Source organism: Panicum hallii, chromosome 8 (genome assembly GCF_002211085.1).
Source record: "Panicum hallii strain FIL2 chromosome 8, PHallii_v3.1, whole genome shotgun sequence".
In the NCBI taxonomy this organism is placed as follows: domain Eukaryota; kingdom Viridiplantae; phylum Streptophyta; class Magnoliopsida; order Poales; family Poaceae; genus Panicum; species Panicum hallii.
This window is the reverse complement of record NC_038049.1, coordinates 12,725,495-12,743,870: the sequence shown is the minus strand read 5'-3', so window position 1 is coordinate 12,743,870 and position 18,376 is coordinate 12,725,495. Positions and strand designations below refer to the sequence as shown.

Genomic DNA, 18,376 nt, shown 5'->3' with positions numbered 1-18,376 from the left:
CGCGTTGCTCCCCGGCCGGTCGCCATCCTGGTTCTCCCCGCTGTCTTCTCCCGCACGCGCCACGCTACTCCACCTCTGCCCGAGCTCCGCCCACGGCCGCCACGCACGCCGTCGGCCACCAGCACCAGCTCTCGCTCGCTGTGCCCTTTCCTCGACTTGAAGTGTGTCCTTGAGCTCCCAGTGCCCTCCCTCTCGCATTCCCGCACCCACATTTGCACTGCTTTTCCTCTTCCCGAGCTCTCCACCTTGCCGGACCTCCGCCGCAGCGCCTGCTTCCCGTCGACAGCCGCCTCTGCTGCTTCCCATCCCCGATCTAGTGCTCCTAGAGCACCACCGCGACCCACTGGTGCTCCCAGCCTGCCCAATTTCGCTCTCGTCCACCGGAACGACCGGACCGCTACGCCGGTGAGCTCGAGCTTCCGCCGCCGCTCGGCCTCGCCGTCGTCCCGTCGATCCACCGCCTCTTAGCCCCGGCCAAGCACACCATCAGCACCACATCATCACGTGGAAGCTCTCTGGCCACTTCCCCCCCACCCTCCGGCACTCCGGCCACCGGAACACCGTCGACGTCCCTCGGACCTCCGCCGCCTGCCCCTGTTCGCCGTCGATACGCCGCCTCGGCCCTTCTTTTCCCCAACACCGGACATCCCCGTGACCGCCGTGAGTCCCTGAACATTTACCCTCACTCGCCCCTCGCCGCCGTTGAGCCCCCTCGCCGGATTTGGTCGCCATCGATCTGCCCCCTCTGTAAAATCCGACCAAGGGTCTATTTGTAACGATTTAAATCTTTCCAGGGGCCAATCTGTAGGAAATCAGTACCCCTCTCTAATTTAAATCAGCCAATTTTGAAAATCCATAGGAATTTGTAGAAAAATCCAAAAATAGCCAAACCAATTTTGTTATACTCCTGAAGTTTAGCTCTAAAACTTTGATTAATAGAGTATGGTTTGAAACCCAATGCTTGTTAAGTTATTTTAAAATCAAGCAAAAGAGTGTATTGTGTGTAACTTTTGCATGTTAACTTTGTTACCTGTGAATTTTCGTGAGTAGCTTGTTTAAGGTATAAGTAATTTTGTGTGAAAAATTCACCTATAATACTACACTCTAGCTTAAGTTAATTTAAACTTATGCAAATCAAGCTTGAAAGAGTTTAAATTTAATTAAGCCTGTTGTTAAGGTTTTTATACATAGATCTTTTTACCATGTGATGATCTACAATAGAGTAGTCCATGGTGAATATTTTACGAATTTACAACACTGTTCTACTTAAGGTTTGTATTTGAACTTGAAATTTGAACTTAATTCAACTACTATAGCTTCTATTTTTAGAAAATTATGAAAAATTCATAGTAAGCTTATCCACTAGGAATAAGCCTATCCACAAAAATTCAAGTCCATAGCCTTTATGAATTTCAAATTAAGAAATCAAACTTGTTAACCTAATTCAATTAATTCAACTAATTAGGATAATTGAATTAGGATACCAATAATAAGTTTATATTTAAACCTCTTGCTTTATAAGTTTCTGTGTATTAATCTGTTGGATTGCAACTTTATCATGAAATAAAACTCTTAACTCGAGAACCATTTAAATCAAATCATTGCATATCATGTAGAGTCAACGACACTCGACGACGGAGACTACGAGCTAGTCTCGGAGCAAGAACAAGGGTTTTCTGAAGACCTAGTAAACATCATCGAGACTCTAACTGAAGCTCTGAACCAAAGTTTGGAAATCTTTGACACTCTTGCCCCCAACCACGCTCAAGAAGGCAAGCCCCGGTGCATAACCCAGTATTTCAAATTACTACATTTATGCAATCCTATATGTATATATTATATCTTGCATTAAGTCTAGGAGTTGAAATGGAACCCTAGATGCATTGAGACTAGGAACCTATGTATTGTGCCTGAGTCCTTATCGGATAGATGCTTTGCTAATAGGACCGGCAGAAGTCGGGTGATTTCCTGTCACTCGCGCGATATAGGAGTTGAATGTTTACTATTCTGCAATCACTATAAGGATGCCGGACAGGGTCATGTGCAGTATCATGACTCAGAAGGTTACCCTATCTGTGTTGATAAAAGTTGATAAGGTCCCAGTGTGTGGTAGTGGTGGCTAAGCGTTTGAAAGTACTAGCCACATGCCGCGAAATATGGTAAAGTGGTAAGGCTAGTAACCAATCGGCCCGAGGAGTGGACATACCTCCCACCACTCGTAATTTGGTTTTTCTCATGCACCGACGTGCGGGAGTACGTTCCGCGCAGCAGATAGGAGTACGGTTATGTAGTCGTGCTACAGACGTATGTCCTGCACAATTGGTGTGCGTACGGTCCTACAGTCGCTTGTGGTGGCCCTATTCCACAAGTCGGAATGAAATCAAAATGGTTGCTTCGGAACTATCGTTGGATGTTCCAAGCATGTGAGTTAGGTTTACCTTGCAAGGTTTGGAAATTCGATTCAGAATCATCTGTTTCTCGCGGAGATTGAGACTGCTTAATCCTTCTACCACATAGAGTAAGAACAGTAACTTTGGTTGGAATAAACTTGATGGATGATAATCTCTACCTTACTTGTCTAGACTAGTTAATGAGACTAGAATCTGAAAGCTAAAACATGAAAGTAGATTATATTCTTTTTTGCGTTTTAGCTGAAATTAAACCCAGAACCATTTCAAGCCTTCATGAGTCTAGTTACATGGCTAAGCATACCATGAAGTGGTTAAGCCTTGCTGAGTATTAGTATACTCAGTCTTGCTAGTGAATTTTTCAGGTATGACCTTTGAGAACCCCCGGATAGTCCTGCATGGCCAACCTCTGTTCCGTTTGGCTGGATCCGTCCCCGGCTGGCAGTGACCCTCCGGAATGACACCAAGTTTCGGGCTAAACATGGTGTCAACCTTCGCGACATAGTAGTCGCGTGTTAATTTCTTCCGCTGTGACTCTACAGAAGCTTGCATAGCTTGTGGTTCTCAAACAATGTTTGTATAAGTATACTTAAGTTTGAAACATTTGTAATAATGTTTAATATTCTATGAATTAAAAGTTGGTGAGTTGTTGTGCGATTGTAAACTCGCCTTCATGCGAGGTAAACCTACTTCGATCCTATTGAACCGTGGTTGCATCGGGCGGAGACCCGACAGACCAATGGGTTGTTCCGTTTGAAGTGCGTTGAGTTAGTATCGGCTGTATAGCGATGACTAGTGCACTTGAGCTAGAATAATTCAGGCGGTTCTGCCGCAAGTTGGAGGCCGTAGTGAAAAAAAAGGCAACAAAAGAAATCAGAAGTCGGGAGGGCTAACCCATGCTCGAGAAAATGTTGAAACAAAACAACCTCCTCAACTCCTTCATACGACCTCTTGTCACCACTGACAAGTTGCCACATGATAATTTCCTTGGGTTGCAGGAGGCATTCATCTACGTGTGTTTTGAGGTCAGCCTCAAAACACTTACTCGTTCTCCACCCGTCACCGGCGGTAGTGGCGGGCCTGGAATCTTTCCCCTTCGATTTGGTGGCACCCTTCTTGCCAACCATTCTTCTTGGCACATGTGCTCGGGGCTGAAGATTGGGGTGACGGAGCAGCGTCCTAGTGGAGGAGGGAGGTCTTAGCGACTACTCTTAATAGGATAAGATCACCTGTGTCTGGCCTGGATCTGAATCTGGAGGCGGTGGCGGCTGTGAGATGGAGAAAGATGAAGGGCCAGAGCAGTGAGTGCGAAAGCGAAAGGGTGAGTAAACCCTATGTTACCGCGCGATTAAATAACCAGCGGTGGCCCTGCATTTACTGTTGGTATTTCTTAACGTCATCACTAGGGTTGTTAGTCCAAGGCAACAGTGCTAGAAATACCGTGGTGGGCATGTCTTAACGATTACAGATTGGATCCGCAAGCGCACGGATATAACGCTGTAGCATTTCACTCGGATAGTATTCGGGTATCGTTATTTATATTTTCCTGTAGGATGGCATGGCATAAAAGAGTTTACTAGTGTACATAAATAGGACAGTATGAATAATCTATAGACTACATTTCATATAGGGGTAAGTTTTGATAAAATGATATGAATAAGGGTAATATGACACACACGCACAAGCCAATCTCAAGATAAATAATAATGAATAAATCAAAGGTTAGTGAGAGCATAGGCATACAAAGAATGTCCTAAAAGCATCTATTCATATAAGCAATGGTTACACAAAATACATGGTTAGGGCTCAAAGCTAAGGTTCAGGAGTATCAGTGAGAATGTCCGGCACTGGAGTACATCCAGTCCTGTTACATCTTTCAGAACTCCTACTCCATACCCAATCATTGGGGACTACACTAACCACGGCGATACCGCCGTAGCGGACGGACAGGGCTGTCACCACCTGCTGTCTGCCCCTACAACACCATGGAGCATGGTCATATCCGAAGGATCCCACATACCCGGGCACCATGCCCGTGTACAAGGTCACTACCCTAGCGGCCTCAGGTCTCCCACCCTTCTGATGGACACGTAAAGCACTAAGGCAAGCCATAAGGCATAACGGACCGATATCCTTACTTAGAACATCTGGTCTAACCACATATAAAGTGTGACTTGTGAAGAAACAAGGCATGGTATGATAAACTATCATGATAGCATAGCAACCATGACTCAGCTCTGCATTATGAATAGAATACTGACAAGTCGAATACAAAGCCATACCAAAGGTCGAGGATTCCTCAATGACTGGATTCGCTAAGAGAAGTTCTAGCCTAGCTCCATTACCCTAAGGATTACAAGTCACAAGTGAGAGATTGAGAGAGGCTTCCAATGTGTGGTGTGTGTGAATGAGGGAGGAGGCCTCCTTTCATAGCCTCTAGGGGCGGTTCCAGCCATACCTCCATATGGAAACCTTAGCCATAGCCTTGAGGAAGCGCAGGGGGTACTCCACATCAAAGTTCACCTGTACGGGAACCCATCTAGGTTTGGCCGAACCTGGGGTTCGGCCGACCCCAGGTGAGCCTCCCCCGGCTTTGCCTTCCTCTGGCTGGCTGACATTTGGGCCCTCGTGTTGATCTTCAGTAATTGGTTCCTTGGCACTCCCGTTTGGTTTGCTAGGTGGGCCCACTTTGTAAGTGTGATGCAAGACATCTTTTGTGTTCTTTTGTTGCATCTTCTGTGTGTTTTCTTCTTATTCCAGACTTGCATCCCTGATGAGGACATCACCATGATGGATACATCCGAGATTTGGTCTTCTACAAGTTACAAGTCATCACCAACTTGGTCTTCACATCCGAGATTTGGTACTATTCACCATCAGTCCCTGCGCACCAACTCCATCCGTCGACATCAATGCCCGTACCTCTTCATCACCTGCTTACGACTACTTCCTCAACAAGTATGACTACTCGTTGCCTCAATTGATTACTTTCTGAAGCTTGATCGACTACTTGAACAACTCATACGATTACATCCGACTACTTCAACAACTCGTACGACTACTTGCAACTATTTCAATAACTCATACGACTACTTCTTGTGTGACAACGACAAGGTGCTATCATCTATTTTGGGCCAAGCCGACCTTGATGCTTACCGTCTTCGCCATAATCGTCATTGTATGGGTGGTAACTTTAACTGTGGTAATAATGATCCTTTTGCTAAAACAAAGTGTACCATGATTCTTTTTGCTGGTAATGGTGATCTTGAGGCTTACTTAGATTGGGAACTTGTTGTTGAACAAAAATTTAATTCTCATTTGGTTCCTGCTGAGCATAGAGTTAGACTTACTACTAGTGAGTTTACTAGTTTTGCTCTATTTTGGTGGAATGATCTTTGCACTATGCCTAACAATGTTGTACCTCATACTTGGAATGCTTTAAAACAACGTATGAAATCTCGCTTTATGCCTCCTTATTATCAACGTGATTTGTGTTTAAAGTTGCAAACTTTAAATAAGAGTGATAAAGGGGTAGAGAAATATTATCAGGAGCTAATCATTGCTTTAGCACGTTGTAATATACATGAGGATGATCAGGATACTTGTGCTTGATTTTTTGGTGGTCTGCATTGTGATATATAGGATATCCTTGATTATAAAGAATGCACCAGGTTCAGCCAATTGTATCATCTTGCTCTTAAGGCTAAAAGAGAAGTACATGGACGACGACAACACAGAATTTCAAGTCCAACCCTAAAAGATCTTTTCCGTAGCGTTCAGACCTCGACAAGCCCAAGTCACATCTTGCTAAGCCATCAGTGACACTGCCGGCTACTACACCTACTTCCGAGGTAAGTAATGTGTCTTTTGTGCAGTCCCAACCGCCGAAGAAGGTTGTTTCTACTGGTGCTTCATCGAGCCGCTCCACCAACATCGTGTGCCACCATTGCAAGGGGATGGGACACATCATGTAGGATTGCCCGAGTCGTCGTGCATCCATTGCTACCAATGATGGAGGGTATGTAAGTGCTAGTGATGTTGAAGAGTATTTGGTTCTTGCTGCTAACCATGTTGCAGATTCGGAGAGCAAAGAAGAGGATATTGATCCAATGACTGCTGCTGCGGGCTACAAATCTATTCTTGTGCAGCGTTGTTAAGTACACAGCTTGAGCACGAGCTGGAGAAGCTACAATGCCGTAATTTGTTCAACATGTTCCTCATTGTCAAGGATTGTCGTATCCGTACAATAATTGATAGTGGGAGCTGCAACAATTTGGTTAGTTCGGATTTGGTCAAGAAACTTGGCTTGCCCACACATGCTCATCCCAAACCTTATCACCTCAAATGGTTTAACAATAGTGGTAAGACAAAGGTAACTCGATCAGCAAGAATATGCTTTTTCATTGGTTCATGTCATGATTTTGCTGATTTTGATGTTGTACCTACGCAAGCATGTTCGCTTTTATTAGGATGTCCATGGGAATATGATACTAATGCTTTACACCATGGTAGAACTAATGCATATACTTTGATGCATAAGGGCAAGAAAATTGTTTTACTTCCTTTAACACCTGCTGAAATTGTAAAACATGACAAAGAGCTTGCTGAAATTTCTAATAATGATCATGCTTTCGACTCATCTCGTGTTACATCCAAGGATAGTACAACGGTGGGAGGTGCTTTGCTAGCTAAAATATCTCTGAATGCTGAAAATTTTGTTGATGGTGCACCATGTCGTACCATACTTTGCAGACACATTTCATTTTCACATGATCCTACTCCTATATCTAGTAAATTGCGTGCTGCTATCACAAACCTTTTTGCAGGAGTTTGATGGTGGGATGGTGTAACACCCCGAAGTCCACAAACACCCCGGAGTGCTACTAAACTACACAAGCAACAACTAAAAGGAGATGAAAAATTGGCAGCATCTCTTTTGAAACTAGAGCTATCGCGGAAGCAAACACAAATAGTTCAATATAAGGAACAAGCTAAAAGAATGAAACCGGCAGCGACCACAACTTTAAGTTGTTCTTAACCAAACTGATTATTACACTAACTAGTTGCTATAAATGAATTTCTAAAAGATGAAGTGTAGACGTGCTGCTACTCTCCCTTCCCACAAGAATAAGCATCAAACACCTTAACCGATGAAGCAAGCAAGAGGGACTCAAGTCCGATCCGGAGCACTACCACCTGTACATGCTGGTCACCAGAGAATTGGGGATCTCCAACAGCTAGCGTTCAGATCAGCAGGAGAAAAGTGAGAGGCAGCATAGGGAAGGGAGGACTCCCTGGCGGCGCCCAAGAGGAAGCAATCGGGAAGGGAAAAAGATTGGGGAGGAGTCACGATGGGCTGGTCAGGGTTGTTTTTTTTCTGTTTCCCCTTTTCTCCTCCACGTCCTAGGCTTTAGGTGGGCCTTTCTTTTTTTTCCTCAAGGCACAAAAGGCCCAATTAGTAATAGGTTATTACATTCTACCCCCCTTAAAAGAATTTGTCCCCGAATTCTAACGTTGCTATGACCATCTACTCAAAACATTAGAAACGGTAAAACTGCATGAACTAACCCGTTTCGAAAAGTTCAGGATACTTCTTGCGCATATGCTCTTCAAGCTCCCAAGTGGCTTCACGCTCGGATTGATTAGTCCAAAGAATTCTCACATACTTGATTGTTCTTCTTCTCATAACACGCTCTGAGGATTCTAGGATGCGCATCGGGTGGCACTCCACCGTCAAGTCTTGCTCCACAGTGATTGGCTCCAGCTCAATCTTCTGATCTGGGTCCCACAAAAATTTTCTCAACATAGAGACATGGAAGACATTATGCACCCCTTTCATAGACTCCGGCAACTGCAAGCGATACGCCAAACTGCCCACTCGAGCTATGATATCGAAAGGTCCAATATACCTCGGACTAAGCTTTCCAGTGGTGCCAAATCGCACAATGCCTTTAGTAGGTGATACTTTGAGAAGAATTTGATCACCCACTGCAAACTCAAGGTCTCGCCTCCTAACATCTGCATAGCTCTTTTGGCGGCTCTGAGCAGCCAACATATTCTGACGAATCTCATGTACCTTCTCAGCAGTTTGTTGGATCCAGTCCGGACCAACCAAGGATCTCTCACCCAAAGTCTCCCAACACAATGGAGAGACACACCGTCTGCCATACAAAGCCTCATATGGTGCCATCTTGATACTAGCCTTATAGCTATTATTATAAGCGAACTCAGCCAATGCGAGATGATCCTCTCAATTGCCCTTCCACGACAGGACACATGCACGTAACATATCCTCAAGAGTTTGAATAGTCCGCTCTGACTGACCATCAGTCTGAGGGTGGAAAGCAACACTAAGAGAAAGCTTGGTGCCCAAAGCAGTATGAAGACTTTCCCAGAACTTGGACACAAATTTAGAATCACGATCTGAGACAATTGACTTAGGCACACCATGAAGTCTTATCACTTCTTTCATGCATAATGGGACTAACTCTTGAGCTGAGTTTGTGGTCTTCATTGGGATAAAGTGTGCCGACTTAGTGAGTCGATCCACAACAAGCCATATAGCATCCTTACCCCTAGGAGAGCGAGGTAAACCGACAACAAAATCCATCGTGATTTGCTCCCACTTCCATTTTGGAATCTCTAATGGCTTCAATAAACCGGCAGGCCTCTTATGCTCAGCCTTCACTCGCTGGCAAACATCACAAGCTGCTACATACTTAGCCACATCAACCTTCATTCTTTTCCACCAAAAATTCTGCTTCAAGTCTCTATACATCTTGGTCTAACCAGGATGAACGGTGTATGGAGTCTTATGAGCCTCTCGAAGTATATCCATCTTCACATCCGATTTCTGAGGAACACAAAGGCGTCCTCTGAAACGAACCACATCGTTCTCATCAATAGTAAACTCTCGAGGTTTACCATCTCCAATCCTCTTACGAGCCTCTTGAATTAAGCGATCATGTTTTTGTGCCTCACGCACCCTCTCTATAATGGAAGACTGAATGCACATCTGAGTCTCCTCTCTAGCGGTGCCTGCAAAGCACAACGAGATGCCCATACGATCCAGATCCGTGATTAAAGGCATTGCCACCTTAGGAACACCAGTCCTACTAAGAGCGTCTGCCACCACATTCGCCTTTCCTGGGTGATACTGAATAGTAAGATCATAGTATTTTATCAACTCAAGCCACCTTCATTGCCTCATATTCAACTCCTTTTGGGTAAAGATATACTTGAGACTCTTATGATCCGTGTAAATGTCACAAGACTCACCATAAAGATAATGTCTCCATAGCTTCAAGGCAAACACTACGGCAGCCAACTCTAGATCATGGGTAGGATAGTTTCTCTCATGCTTCTTCAGTTGCCTAGAACCATAAGCAATCACTTTGCCATCCTGCATTAGCACACATCCAAGACCGATACGCGAAGCATCTGTATACACAGTGAAACGCTTACCACTCTCAGGCAAGGCTAATACAGGAGCATTCACTAGCTTATTCTTCAGTGTCTGGAAACTATCTTCACAATCATTGGTCCAGACAAAAGGAACACCCTTCTCTGTAAGTCTGGTCATCGGCTTTGCTATGCTGGAGAAACCTTGCACAAAACGCCGATAGTAGCCAGCTAGACCCAAGAAACTACGAATCTCAGTCACACTAGTAGGTCTCTTCCAATCAACAACTGAGGCAACATTCTTGGGATCAACTAAAATTCCATTTTCATTAATCACATGACCAAGGAAAGCTACTTCAGAGAGCCAGAAAGCACACTTCTTCAATTTGCCATAGAATTTATACTTCCTTAGAGCTTCCAGAACAACAGTAAGGTGTCGCTCATGTTCTTCCTCGGATTTGGAGTAGATCAAGATGTCGTCGAGCAAACAACTACAAAGTCATCCAGATACTCATGGAGCATCTTGTGCATGGCTTCCATAAAAGCAGCAGGGGCGTTTGTTAGTCCAAAAGACATAACGACATATTCAAAATGCCCATACCTGGTACTAAAAGCCGTTTTCTCAATATCTTCTTCCCGTATTCTCAGCTGGTGGTAACCAGAGTTCAAATCTATCTTAGAGAACACCTTGGCACCCTTCAATTGCTCAAAGAGCACATCAATACGAGGCAACAGATATTTATTCTTGATAGTAACCTGATTTAAGGCACGATAGTCCACACATAACCTCTTACTTCCATCTTTTTTCTTTGTAAATAACACCGGGAAAGCCCAAGGCGACTTGCTAGGTCTAATGAATCCCTTAGCAAGAAGATCATCCAATTGCCGCTTCAACTCCACTTGCTCCTTTGGAGCCATCCGGTACAGAGACTTATGGATCGGTTGAGTATCGGGAATCAACTTGATTTTGAATGCTGCATCTCGCTCTGGTGGAATACTAGGAAGCTCCGCAGGGAACACATCTGGATAACGGCACACTACTCGAATAACTTCCACTCTTAAGGTAGTCTCACTACTATCCACCATCGCAAAAAGAGTTCCAGATTTCCTAGACCAGCGATCCAGAAATAACTGGTGCAAGAAAGCAAGAGTCTCCTTTATAGCACTCCCAATAAAGATCACTTCACTACCCGATGGTGCTTGCAAGGTCACCGTCTTCCAGAAACAACATATAACAGCTCGATATTGAGAAAGCCAATCCATGCCCAGAATAACATCAAAAGAGTCAAGGAGAATCACCACAAGGTTTGCTACAAAGGTCTCTTCACCAAGAACGATGGAACAGCCAGGGCAGACTAAACAACTAGATATAGGACCTTTAGCAGAACTAACAACAACAGATTGACTAATCTTCTGAACCGAAAGACCAGCACGAGCTACAAAGTCCTCTGAGACAAACGAGAAACTAGCGCCAGAGTCGAAAAGAGCAAAAGCATCAAAAGAATCGACTGAAATAGTACCTGTCACCACATCTCCACGATCTCTAGCATCTGGAGGAGGTAAAGCATATAGTCCTGGAGCGCCAGCAGCAGAAGGAACACTTGGCGTCGAGCAAGCAGGAGTAGAAACCCAAGGACTCGGAGGTGTAGGTAAACGAGGAGCTCCAAGATGAGGCACCGATGGAGTAGTAGGTACTGGAGGGGCCATCCAGTACTGCGGGTACGGTGGCGCAGGCAAGTACTGCTGAGCAGGAGGCAAAGGAAACTGCTGCGGAGGTAGTGCATGTAACTGCTGAGTAGGTGGCACAGGTAGCTGTTGTTGTGAGGTCAACATGTTGGCAGTGCCACCCGAAGTAGAAGAGGTCACTAGCTCCCAATTAACCTTCCCATTTGGATTCTTCCTGCACACCACATCCTTATGATCATGACTGCAAATAGAACATCTGCCACTCCACTTGCAATCAGCACGTTGTGTGCATCACCACAACGGAAGCACACCAACCCCATTCCCAGCTTAGGAACAGCTCGATTCTTTTGACCACCTCCTGTTGAAGTACTAGACTCACCAGACTTGTTGCGATATGGGTGAGGACGCTGGGTTTTTCCTTTCTTCGCTGGTCCACCAGATTGTCCCTTCTTATCATCTTGACCTCGGGACTGATCGCCACCTGACGACTTAATTTCGCCAGTGTATAGATGCTGCATCTGCACGCCCAGAGCTTGCTCCACAGTAGTGCGAAAATCTACCAAAGGCAAAGCTCCCAAAATGTGTCTGATCGAAGGTCTCAGACCCTGTCGAAACTGGGATGCTTTTTCTATATCATTGTTGGCCACATGTGGGACAAAGCAGACAATCTTGTTGAAGCCCACCTCATACTCTGCTACCGTCTTCTTGTCCTGACGATAAGTCTGCAGATCTATCTTCATCTTCTCAAGAAAAGTGGCTGGATAAAACCTTCTCTCAAACTGCCTGACAAACACCTGCCAGGTTAAGTAACCAGGTGCTGCTGCGTGGGCAGTTTGCACACCCTTCCACCAAATCTGAGCTTCACCCTTCAGCAATTGTGTCGCATAGCGGACACGGTCTCCTTCAACCACTTCAAAGACATCCATCTTGTCCTCCACGTAGGTCAGCCAATCTGCAGCTTCTACTGGAGAACCACTACCATCAAAAGAATCTAGTTTCAAACCAATCCACTGCACTAGAGACACGGCACTAACTGGAGGAGGCACTGCACCACCATCCCCCGGCGCACCACCACCACCAGCAGCATTAGCAGCAGCGCCACCACCAGCACTAGCAGCGGCGCCACCACCAGTGGTGGCGCCACCAAGGGGAATAGCCTGCCTCAAAGCTGCTAACTCTTGCTGCAATGCTTGCAATGCGGCATTCGTTGCCGCTTGATTATCTTGAGCTCCATTGTTAGCAGGCGGACGACCACACGCTCTTCTAGGCAGCATAACTGCTGCCACCAATAAAATGAATAACAACTTCTTTTAGTCATAAGAGTAGGAACACACATTAACTAACCACATCAAATCAATAGCAAAAGACAAGTAGAACAAAATTTCCCCCAATCCTACAAGTGCAGAGTGTGTCACTTTTTAATTCACATCATTTTACCTAGAACCTATAACCTAGGCTCTGATTACCAACTGTAACACCCTGAAGTCTACAAACACCCCGGAGTGCTACTAAACTACACAAGCAACAACTAAAAGGAGATGAAAAATTGGCAGCATCACTTTTGAAACTAGAGCTATCGCGGAAGCAAACACAAATAGTTCAATATAAGGAACAAGCTAAAAGAATGAAACCGGCAGCGACCACAACTTTAAGTCGTTCTTAACCAAACTGATTATTACACTAACTAGTTGCTATAAATGAATTTCTAAAAGATGAAGTGCAGACGTGCTGCTACTCTCCCTTCCCACAAGAATAAGCATCAAACACCTTAACCGACGAAGCAAGCAAGAGGGACTCAAGTCCGATCCGGAGCACTACCACCTGTACACGCTGGTCACCAGAGAATTGGGGATCTCCAACAGCTAGCGTTCAGATCAGCAGGAGAAAAGTGAGAGGCAGCGTAGGGAAGGGAGGACTCCCTGGCGGCGCCCAAGAGGAAGCAATCGGGAAGGGAAAAAGATTGGGGAGGAGTCACGATGGGCTGGTCAGGGTTGTTTTTTTTTCTGTTTCCCCTTTTCTCCTCCACGTCCTGGGCTTTAGGTGGGCCTTTCTTTTTTTTCCTCAAGGCACAAAAGGCCCAATTAGTAATAGGTTATTACAGATGGAGTCGAGGACGACTCCAATTCAAGAAAGGGAGGATGATAAGAACATCACCATGATGGATACACTCGAGATTTGGTGTTCTACGAGTTTCAAGTCATCACCAACTTGGTCTTCACGTCCGAGATTTGGTACTGTTCACCATCAGTCCCTTCGCACCAACTCCATCCGTTGACATCGTTGCCTGTACCTCTTCCTCGCCTGCTTACGACTACTCGGTGCCTCGATCGATTACTTTCTGAAGCTCGATCGACTACTTGAACAACTCGTATGACTACTTCCGACTACTTCAACAACTCGTACGATTACTTATGACTACTTCAACAACTCGTATGACTACTTCTTGTGTGACCACGACAAGGTGCCGCGTCACCTATTTTGGGCCAAGTCAGCCTTGTATCATGTCAGGCCTTAACCCAGGTTGAGGATGACCCCACCTGGTCTCCCTCAACCCTAGGACGTTTCCCTCTTCGGTATAAACTCAGTAGCAGCCACCACATTAGGGTTTGAGTTTTGTTTAGTTCTTATTTTCCAGCAACAAAAAGATCTCTTTCATTGTAACTGTGATGTCGAGTCCTTTTGTTGTGAATCAGGGCCCCCGTTCTCGTTCTACACCACTATGGCGATTAGCCCTTTTGTGATCAGAGATTGAACGACATCTTGTTCTTTGCTTCATATACATCTGCAATTTCAGATTATGAGTTTACCCTTTCTTGCTTGTGTTCTTCAATTCGCTTGCAGGGAAAGCTTTCTTGGCGAGGTCAATCAAGTTGTGCTTAGTTGATAACCAATGGAGTAGCGGTGTAACGGTTGCAGGGGTTCAAATCGTGATTGATTAGAAACCTAGATCGCCAACATCATGACTCCACCAATCGAATTTGCCATAACTATCGGAAGATCGAGCCAGTGCTATATCAATCCCTGAAATAGTTACATAGCTAAAATAACTGTGGAACTAGGTTAGTGATACAAATATGTGAGTAAGAGATACGGTTTTCCTTTATTTGTGAGTATAGTTGACGGTCGGATTTTGCATTTAAGGACCGTCAACAGTTACTATGCGGAATGTGAACGGTTTTCTCCTGGAATAAGATTTATTTTGAGTGGTAATTTTTGGTTATTTTTGAAAAGTTATTTGCTTAACCATTTTTTCAGGGATGCCATCCCGAAAAAGGAGAGTTTTCAAATTTCTGAACCAATTTATACATTTTTAACAATTAAATCAGATTCCTAATTTTTTACACAATCCATGCCATGACTCGATCCTTTTGTTCAAACCTTGGAATTTGGATTCAAGACTCGGGGGCTATGGGGCACGTTGTATCGACGACTTATTTTTCAAATTTTGGGAGATAAAAACAGAAGATTCATGACTAATTTGACCATCAGCCTGATTCTTCAATTGAACCTAAGGCTCGTGGACTACTCCATATGGGGCTACTAACTTGAAAACTACACGGGGCATGAGCACCTCACAGCCTTGATGCATGTTGGCGATCGTAATCTCATATCTTTCGACCGCCAACATTGTATTAAAATGGATAAAATCTTGAATCACCATAGCTCTAGGAGTTTATTCTGACATGTTCCACAAGATTCGGTGAGTTTAAAATGCAGATGACATGTGGACCAAATATCAGCCTAAATTGAGGAAACTCTGGTTCGGCCGAACCCAAGTCAGGACTCGTACACATGCAAGAAAACACACATGGAATACGTCCTATACCTTGGTTTAATGTCGGTTTGATCCGATGGCTAGATGGAGAAAGCCTTGGATTCATGGGCCACCAAATGACTCAAAACGACTGAATTCACTAGCTACCGTGTGTGGGAGCATCACCAACCATCCAAGTGCAAGGGTGGTGTGGCAGAACCAACCTGAATTATATCGGCTCAAGTACGTGAGTCCATTCCTGAGGGCTCCAACGTGCTTCAAACGGTATAATCCCTTGGCCTGTCGGGTAACATCCCGATAAACCACCGATACACAGGATCAAATAAGGTTACCTCACACGAAGGTGAGTCCAGAGATACAGTCACCATCATATTTTACATCACAGGGAATTACATTACAAGTGATTTCAAAAGTAGTACAAAGTTCCAAATTTAGAGAAGTTATTACAAACTGTTAAAGTTATGGTTTTTAGCAGCGGAAAACATACGCGTCAATGCACAGCACATCGTCAAGACGGATGTCATACTAAGCCCGGGCACGACATCACTCAGGGTCATCAGTGTTGGCCGGGGACGGATCCCATTCCACGGACCAACCGTCTGGAAGAGCACAGGGCCAAGGCAAGGGAAGAGTAGGGTCTTCAAAGGCTTTACCTGAAAAACATAAAACTAGCAAGACTGAGTATACTAATACTCAGCAAGGCTTACCCGGGATTGGGTATACTTTAGCCCATAACTAGACTCATGAAAGCTTGAAATGGTTCTGGGTTTAATTTCAGCTGAAAAGCGTTAAAGGGTAGATCCTTAATGTCAACTTTTAGCTTTCAAATTCTATGTGATTATTCAATCTAGATGAGCACCTATAGCTATTCAAGCATGGTAAAATCTTTGGTCAAACATCATCTTTGATAACCATATAATTGCTCTTGTTACTCTATGTGGTAAAGGGATCAAGCAGTCTCATTCATCGTGAGAGGCGGACGATTCCTGAATCGAAATTCAACCTTGCAAGGTAAACCTAACTCACACGCTTGGAACACTAAAGGGTCGTTCCAAAGCAACTGTTTGCCTTTCATTCCGACTCGTGGATTAGATCCACCACAAGCGACTGCAGGACCATACGCACTTCCAAAGTGTAGGACATACGTCTGTAGCGCGACTACAAAACCCGTATTCCTGATTGCCCTTGCAACACGTATTCCCACACGTCAAACTTAAGTAACCAGAAGAAGCAAGACGAGTGGTGGGAGGTATGTCCACTCCTCGGGCCGATTGGCTACTAGGCTTACCGCTTACCATATTTCGCGGCATGTGGTTAGTACTTTCAAACGCTTAACCCGCACTACCACACACTGTGACCTTATCAAATTCAACAACACAGATGGGGCATTACCTCAACCATGATACCTTACAAAACTCCCGTCCGTCATCCTTATAGTGATAACAGGAATGTAAGCATTACAATTCCTATATCGCGCGAGTGACAGGAAATCACCCGACTTCTACCGGTTCTATTAGCATAGCAGCTAGTCGGACTTAAGTGTTACTATTCAATACATTGGTTCCTAGGGAAATGCAACTAGGGTTTCAAGCAGTTCCTAAGAACTTAATGCATAGAATACGTAAATAGATATAGATTGCAGTGTAATTAAAATAGTGGGTTATGTCCGGGGCTTGCCTTTACTGGTGGGACTGAAGTCAGAAATGTCAAAATCTTCCGAACTTTGGTTCGGGGCTTCAGTTAATCCCTTGGTGATGTTCACTTGGTCTTCAGAAACATCCTCTGCAGACTCCGGGGAGATCTCGTAGGTACCGTTGCCAAAGTAGTCGTATCTACATGTAATGCAACATTACATTCAAGTGTGCACACAAAACTATTTTACTTCACAACAAAGTTGCAATTCAACACTCATTTAACATATTATTTACATAACAACCAAAAAGATTGAACTAAACTTAGATAGAGCTTTAAGGAAAACACTAATTAGAATCGGCTACTCGTTGAGGATTACAACAGAGCCGATTGGAAATAATAGAGGTTTAGTCGATTGAAAGGTGCATCGGCTTCCTAATTGATTGATGAAAGCATCGATTACTTTAGTAGAGGGATGATTCCTAAAGCAGTTGTGTCTTAGCTGAGATGTGCTTAAGTGTTATCCTGGGTAACTAGGTGTGGTTGCATCGGCTCGATTACGTCAGCGCAATAATTGACTGACGTACAGTCGATTGGAGTGTGGTTGAGGGTATATGATCGATAGATATATAGCCGATTTCTCAGTTGATAAATCGGCTGATAGAAGTGTGTGGATGAAGATGGAAAAACTAAGGATGGATCGGCCCTATTTGACCAATATGAAAAACAACTAGAATCAGCTTAGATCAGCCGATAGCAAGAACCCTAAGATCGTGTGTGCATTTCTGATACATCGACTACGTGCAGCCGATGTAGGACGGAATAGAAGAATTATATCGGCAGTAGCCGATATTAGAAGGGTAACAACCGGATTGGCTAGTCAGCCGATGGTAGAAGCATATCAAAAGAAATGCATCAGCTGACAGCTGTTACACAGAAACATCACAGACTCAAAGGAAACGGATGCTTAGCGGTTGAGCTGATAGCCGACGCTAAAGCATAGCTGCAGAGATGTATTAGCTAAGCAGCAGACACACATGAACTAACGAGGATCCTTATACGGAAAGGACTTTAAGAAGACTGCAATCAAGACAAGGACAAAGTCTTGATGGTAGGGACATGAGCACTCGTGTAAGAGGATTATCTAGATATCACACATCTCTACTTAAGACATATATTCTATGGCTTACTCTTTAGCTATAATACAAGCATACAATATAAAGTACAATAAAGCATTCATTCCCTAATAGTTAACCTAGACCACAAATCAAAGACTTTCACTCAAGATTACAACATAAAACTTGTAGGGTTTGACATAGGGTTTCAAACAAAACTGATTTTACATTTTTATGAACTTCCTACGAAAATCTATGAAATGTAGAAGTTCACTGATTTGAAATAAAGAAAGCTTTGGAAATTTTACAAAGAACACCCTAGAACTTTCTGAATCAAAGCAATTAAGTCTCTGGCCGGG

At 44.3% G+C, this 18,376-nt stretch overlaps 1 pseudogene; it reads right to left on the bottom strand.

Annotated features, from left to right (window-relative positions):
• Positions 1-8,658: 8,658 nt before the first annotated feature.
• Positions 8,659-12,769, bottom strand: LOC112903615 (annotated as a pseudogene).
• Positions 12,770-18,376: the final 5,607 nt, after the last annotated feature.